The sequence below is a fragment of the Salmo salar genome, chromosome ssa03, assembly GCF_905237065.1.
Source record: "Salmo salar chromosome ssa03, Ssal_v3.1, whole genome shotgun sequence".
Lineage (NCBI taxonomy): Eukaryota > Metazoa > Chordata > Actinopteri > Salmoniformes > Salmonidae > Salmo > Salmo salar.
Window position 1 is genome coordinate 72,095,989 of NC_059444.1, and position 6,127 is coordinate 72,102,115.

A 6,127-nucleotide genomic window follows, 5' to 3' on the forward strand; every position below is an offset into this window, starting at 1 on the left:
TTCGTCCCAATATTCTCTTCTTCCTGAAGTGTGCACTTGATCACTACTCCCGACAAATTTAAAAGCAATGTATTGGAGTAGGCATGGCTAGAGGGAGTTTCCATATACCAGTCATTTCCTTATAAATCCATGAAGGGATGTGAACAAGTGCACACTTCTGGAGGAAGGAGATATTATTAAGATGCAGAGTTACCTCACACTCATTAGTCATGTCCAGGGGCGAAAATCTGATATCAACTTTGGAGGGGACAATTACATGAAATTTTCTCAAGAGCAATTCCTGAGGGGGATGGTAAATGTATATTGAGGAACCAAAGAAATAAGGTGTTTGCCGTACTCCTAACTACCGGTACCCAAAACTACACAACTAATCACAACAGCAATACCATTGCCTTTAACAAATCTTAGTTCAGTCACCAGTTTAAGTTGAGAGTGGGGGTATCCATGGCATTTTCCAATTATGTTCCTATTTTACAAGTCAAAAAAATTGAGAACCTTTCATAATGTTGCCAAACAAAGACTCAACAAACTTACCTGAGACTCCCTGTCTCTGCCAGTCTGTCCCTGCATATCTGTCCCCAACTCTGCTGTCTGTGTGCCATCTGTTGCCTGCTCTGCCTAATGACATCATTGTGAAACATTTCCATTAGAATTTAATTTCTTTCTTATGAACATTTTATCAACTAGTCTTTGAGATATTAGGCTACTAGGGTTCTTACTATGCGTTTTGGTGTAATGAAAAATACTCTGATGTCCGTCTTTTATTTTTCTGCCATTTTTCTACCTGTCTGGCTGGCTACACACACAGTGTGTAGGTTATTTACAGTAGGAGATGGGCTTCTATCATCTTCAATCATTCTATTTGGGCTTCGATCTAAAAGGTAGCTAGCAAATGTGAAACGGATTAAAATGACAAGAGTTGACAGCTGTATGAGTTCACCATTTACACAACATATGCTGCAACCTTTTGTAATTTTAATAGTTTGTTTCATATTGGCTGGCTTCCAACAATAGCTGAATTTGCAAAGCTAGCGAGCACCAATTCAGTTTCAGTGGTGTTTGTTATAATCTTTGCTACCCGGGTTAAATAAAGGTGAAATAAAATAAATAAATAAAAGTTCCCTTGCGACGATTTAGCTTTTGCAACGAGACCATTAAATATATTTAAGACAATGGTAGAAGAGAGTGTAGTTCTGTTCAGTTTGGATTTCAGTTTATCGCTAACCTTATCACAGGGACTTTGAAGCACTAATTTACATCATCTGCATGCTGATCTTGGAATAAATTGACGATAGCAAAGATTCCATCTTTTAACGACGCCACATAAATGGAATAGGTACTAGCTAGCTTAATAGTTAATATTTGTGCGCTAGCTCTGCATATTCAGCTAGTGTGTGTGCGCGATTGACTGGATTAACCTCACGTCAGTTCCGTGCATTGAGTGCCTTTCAGACAGTAGATACGACCTCTCTGTTACCTAGCAAGCTAAGGAACTGGCAGTGGATCAAACCATTGTGAGGCAAAGGGTGGGGGGGGGGTCGCAATCTTTTGAAACATAAAAACGCGCTATTAAGTGTCTATAATCAGCCCAATTGCTTTCATTGCGTATTATTAATATTATTTAAATTACATAGTTATGTTTCAGTGATATATTGGGGGGGACAAATCATATTTTTCCCAGGATGGGGGGGTCGTGTCCCCCCCGTCCCCCCCGGGATTTCCGCCCCTGGTCATGTCAATCAATGGCTAATGCTTGACTTCTGATGCATCCAGGTGTACCTCCACCCTTCCACTTGGGGGCGATAACGGGCAGGGAAACATTGATTCTACCTTTGCTAGTAGGTACGTAGAAGATAGAAGTTGCCCTTAACCACAGATCAGGATCAGTTACCCCATACTCCAATCATGAATAAAAGTGAGGTTTGCATTTGAGCATCAGATGTACAATAATATCTATAATAACGCTGAAATTAATTATTCAGCAACAGTTAAGTAATTGCATAGTAGCGTTTTATTACACAATTGGAATAAGGAACAGTCCCTATTGTGTTATTTAAAAAAACACTCAAAGTCATTACTATGCAATTAAAGTGAAATAGCCATGATGTCAGTAGTGTTACTGAACAGACCAAGCACTATGTCAACTAAGCACTATGTCATCCAAGCACTATGTCAACCAAGCACTATGTCATCCAAGCACTATGTCAACCAAGCACTATGTCAACCAAGCACTATGTCATCCAAGCACTATGTCAACCAAGCACTATGTCAACCAAGCATTATGTCAACCAAGCACTATGTCAACCAAGCACTATGTCATCCAAGCACTATGTCAACAAAGCACTATGTCAACCAAGCACTATGTCAGAGTTATTAAAGCAGTGTGTGCTACATTCTGTCTTATGTGACGTAATAACAAGTCCGTGACAATGACAGTGTAACAAGGTACAAGGGATAAGGATAATGACAGGGTGATGTAAGTAAGCGCATCACAGAAACCCCTGCCCTCTGCTCTGTATGCATACACACGTACATGCAATGTCACATGGCTGACACACCTTCTGACACAGGGACACACAAATCCTCTGCCACATGCAAAGATACACACACAAACCTCCTACAACACACACAAACACACGCACACATGAACCGTCTACACAGACACATGCACACACACACATTCATACATACATACACACATACACACACACACACCCTGTCCTGTGGGACTGACAGATGGAAAGGGGCAGAGGAACAGAACAGGGACAGAGGCTTGTGGAATTGGGCCTGTCCTTTCTTTGTGCAGTGGGTACGCTGTAAGTCTATCCTCTACTAATTGCCAGAGCGGTTCACATATAAAGTCTGCCTGTGAAACCCTATACTGCCGGGTGTCGTTCAGTGAGTAAAGTTTACAATGTGTAACAATGTTCCTCTGGCAGAAAGAGAGAGGGAGAAAAGACAGATGGATAAGGGGATGGAGAGAAAGGGCTGGAGATGTACGCATAACGGAGAAGTGGAGATGCATAAGGGAGAGATAGAATCAAGGTACGAACATGAAGAGACATCATATTTTGCATTGATACCGTTATGAGTGAGAATCAACTGTCAACTACAGTATATACAGATCTAGGATCTTAATTTGATCACCCTGTTGCAGGAGAACTTGTAGTGTATTTGAGGTTTAAAAAGGCTTCTGAAGTTCGTCATTTCCACTTAAAAATTTCATACATGATTTTGCCTTACGAAAAATATATTAACCCCTACAAAATGTACATTAATTATAATCCACATAATATTTACAATTTCCTGTTGCTGCAGGATTATTTTCCTGCTGTTGCGAACTGTCTCAAATTTAGATCCTACATCTGTAGCGTGGGTTGTCAGATAATGTAATGCAGAGCCCCCTCTCCCCTCAGCTCTAGTTTCTCTCCCATTCAAACCTGTTTCTCATTAAGGATTAAACTGAAGTTAGTTCTCTGTTCCCATAATTAAGACATTCCTTACATCCAACTCCTCTGATGTTTTTAAATTCCCCTAGCTCTCTCGCTCTCCCACACTTTCTCCCAAAGGTGAATATTACATACAGGATATAGACTTGAGGCTTTCTGTGTGTTCGTGTAGCTGTGTTAAATGTTTTTATGAGTGAGTATGTGTATAAATGTTTTTATGAGTTTGTGTGTGTGTGTGTGTGTGTGTGTGTGTGTGTGTGTGTGTGTGTGTGTGTGTGTGTGTGTGTGTGTGTGTGTGTGTGTGTGTGTGTGTGTGTGTGTGTGTGTGTGTGTGTGTGTGTGTGTGTGTGTGTGTGTTTCAGTGGCGGCTCCTCGGAGGAGAAAGGGAAAAACTCTATGAATTTCATAAAAATAAAAATAGTGAAACATTAAGAAAGTTATCATTTTTAGAAAGAACTATACTAAATATATTCACATGTTACCAAATAACTGATTAAAACACACTGCTTTTCATTGATAGCTGCGATAGCCTCAACAGCCGGAGGACAGCTATTTTCTGTCCTCCTCTGGGTACATTGACTTCAATTGAAAAGCTAGGAGACTCATTGTTCTCACCCCCTTCCATAGACTTACACAGTAATTATGACTACTTCCGGAGGATGTCCTCCAACCTATCAGAGCTCTTGCAGCATGAACTGAAATGTTGTCCATCCAAACAAAGGATCAGAGAAAGAACGCATAAGTTACAGTTAGCTATAGCACTGCAGTGCATAAAATGTGGTGAGTAGTTGACTCGAAGAGAGAGAGAGACAATAGTTGAACAGTTTTGAACAAATTCATTTATTAAACAATTAAGGAGAAAGAGCAGAGAGAAAGAGGGAGAGAGATTTTGTTGTATTTCGTTGTATACAGAGAGGAATTATATTTATGTTAGCTAGCTGGCTAAGGCTATCCAACACTTCCAATTCAAGGTAAGCCACCGGTGTAACTGCTAAACTGATTGCTGTACACTACTGCATGATTGTACACATGGATTGGATTGATAGTAGCTATGTTGACTATGACATTAGCTAATATGATGACAACTTTGTATGCTGTGTGTAGTGGTTATGGTATGAAGGTTTGACTTGGAGAGGTTTTGTCCACAAGTGAAGGGAAAATGTGAGAGGAGGAGAGCACGTAGATGTGATGATGCTGTTTGTATGGTTGCTATGAAAGTGAACTGTGTGATCAGGGGTGTATTAATTCCGCCAATTCTGTTGCAAAACGTTTCTTAAACAGAAGCAAACGCAACGAAACGGGGATGGACCTACCTGAATTTGTCCAATAGAAACTCTCGTTTTAGTTGCAAAACGTAACGTTTTGAAAACCGTTTGGACTAATGACTACACCCTAGATCAGCTAAAGTGTGCAAGGCGGTATTGAATGTGTCACTGTCTGTCACCGCGATTACTCCAATTTGTCTCTTGACCTGTGCACCTATGTTATAAACGTTCATTTGTAGGCTAGGTTGTAGTAACCTCATGATGGGTATAGGACAAATTTCAGTATCATGTAGTAGCCTAAACCTATCACTGTTACACGTAACTGGGTGAATGGAATATGAATGACAGACAGTCATCCAATATTCTGTAATAGAAATAAGGCCATGCTCATAAAAAAAAAAAATCCTCCCTAATGTTAAACGGCTTTGGAACCCCATCACACAGCCTCTCTGACCCTCCCTTTCCCGTGAAATTCAATTTCAGGCTTGAGTGATTATTCCTCAGATATGTCTGCATTATGGTCGGACGCCTGTGAAGTAGAGCTCACTTACTGCTGGGGGGCGAGGTGAGATGCTCCCCCCTCTCTCCCTCCCTCCTCCCTACCTCCACCCAGACAGAGCCAGTCACACATTCACCATGAGATAGTATCCCCCCATCCCCTCAGTGACCCGACCCTTTACCTCCGTGCCACCGAGGCAGGGTAGTAGCGTGGCCGGTGAGGGTGACTGGGGCGTTTCCAAGAGTCGCAGGCTAATTGGGTCAGATTGCGGTGAGTGGAGCATTACGCCTGAAATTGGAAACACATGTGGCCGCTCTTCGTTCCCAAGTCTGAAAAAGAGGAGGAACGGGGGATGGTGAGGTTCATGAAGAGAGAGTTTAGATGTAGTAAGAGAGTGAGAGTTGAGGAGAGAATGTGAATGAAGGAGAAAGGGGGAATAGTGAGATGTGAGGAGATAAAGTGGAGAAAGTGAGAGGGGAGAGAGATGATATGAAAAGAGAGAGGGAGGGAGAGAGACATGGAAAGAGAGAGGCAGAGAGACATGAACATATAGTGGGAGAGTTAGAGAGAGTAGGGGGAGAAGGAATGAGAGTTAATGAAAGATTGACACAGCCTGGGGGAAAGGGTGAGTTCAATAATTGAAGTTAAGTCTGACGCGTCTGCCTTCATGCCCCTGGTCTCTGGTGGGGGCAATCAGACTGTATAACCTCCACCCTGACAGCTCGGCTATTTGCAATAATTGCCACAATTACACTGATATTTGGCTGAGGTACAATTGACAGGATATTCATTGCTATAGTAATAAATCCATGTTTGATGACATTTTGTGTGAGGAAGAGAAAGGTAGACTGATTGGTTGAATGTGAAACGTTAGGGTTTATTTGGAATTAGATAGACACAGCCTAGGGGTGTGT